This window comes from Drosophila mojavensis, unplaced genomic scaffold, assembly GCF_018153725.1.
Source record: "Drosophila mojavensis isolate 15081-1352.22 unplaced genomic scaffold, ASM1815372v1 contig_72, whole genome shotgun sequence".
Taxonomy (NCBI): domain Eukaryota; kingdom Metazoa; phylum Arthropoda; class Insecta; order Diptera; family Drosophilidae; genus Drosophila; species Drosophila mojavensis.
In genome coordinates, this window is record NW_025318897.1 from 2135997 (window position 1) to 2137306 (window position 1310).

A 1310-nucleotide genomic window follows, 5' to 3' on the forward strand; every position below is an offset into this window, starting at 1 on the left:
GCAACAAATTATATGTACTTATAAAACCGTAGGCCTTACTGTTTATATAAAACATCTGTATACATTAAATGATTTATTAATTTTATTTTACATTTTTTAGATTTTATAAATTTAGTCAGATTATGTGGTCATATGCTTAGGTAGTCGAAATAGTTAATATAATTTGTTTCTTATACTTATGAATAAAATACAATTATTATACAGTCGGGTCTCGATAATTTGTACCCCGCTAAATCGAAAATCGCGATAAACTGAACAAATTCGTTCTCGATAATTTGAATTTCGATGTAAATAAAAAAAAAAAAAAAAAAAAAAAACTGATCCCCTTGGCGTTTCAAAATTATAGGGACTCAGCTGTATATAAGTTGTTAGTTTTGTGTATATGAAACTCAATTATAATATTTCAAAGATAATTATCTCTTATTAGACGATTTTAGACGATAAATCATATGTGACACCAATTTCATAGAATTTTAAAATATATTAACCAAATTTTGTGAGTGAATTATATGTTAAATCGATGTTGAAAACCAAAAATATTCCGCTTGTACAAAAAACCACGAAAGAAGATCGATATGGAAGGCTTTCGCCATATTTCTTGCAGAACACTATATTAGATTACGCAATGTAAATAAAACATTATTTATCATATAACTCTATACTGAAATATGTTTATATTTTATATATATATATGTCGTGTCAGTGCGATATTACACTGTTATAATTGCAATTAGTTATCTTGATATCGTGTTAATCGATTGATTTGGTATTGTGGTGCAATTAAAGGATGCACTGTCACTAAGAGAGAGACAACAGCTGTTGCTGAACGTAGTCTCGGGTGTCGCTGGATGAGAGCGAGACGGCTAGTCATGTCGTTCGCAGCAGGGTCGCTGTGCTTTCGATGAACAAGAATATGCGACCATGATTAGAACTTTCGAGAGTAGAAAAGAAGACACACTTGGTCAATGACTATTGAACGAGAAAGAGCATTTAAAAGAGTTTAGCGACGCACCGGGAATTCGTTGTTACGCGCAGCTATGATGGAAAACCAGAATGAGAAACGCAACGCCCCGACATCAGAAGTGGGATCGGCACCACCTCCTACGTTCTCGGAGGAGCAGTGGCGTACGACTTTGGACCTACAAAATCGAAATTCGATGGAATTTGTCAATGCTATCAATACTTGAAGTGAGCAGCAGAAACGTGACGTCATTCTACGAAAATTTAACGCTGACGTGCAGACGTTGACGCTGAAAATTGATGTGCGACTGTAGCTGAGATATGTGTGGTAGATGAATCGAAGATAAGTA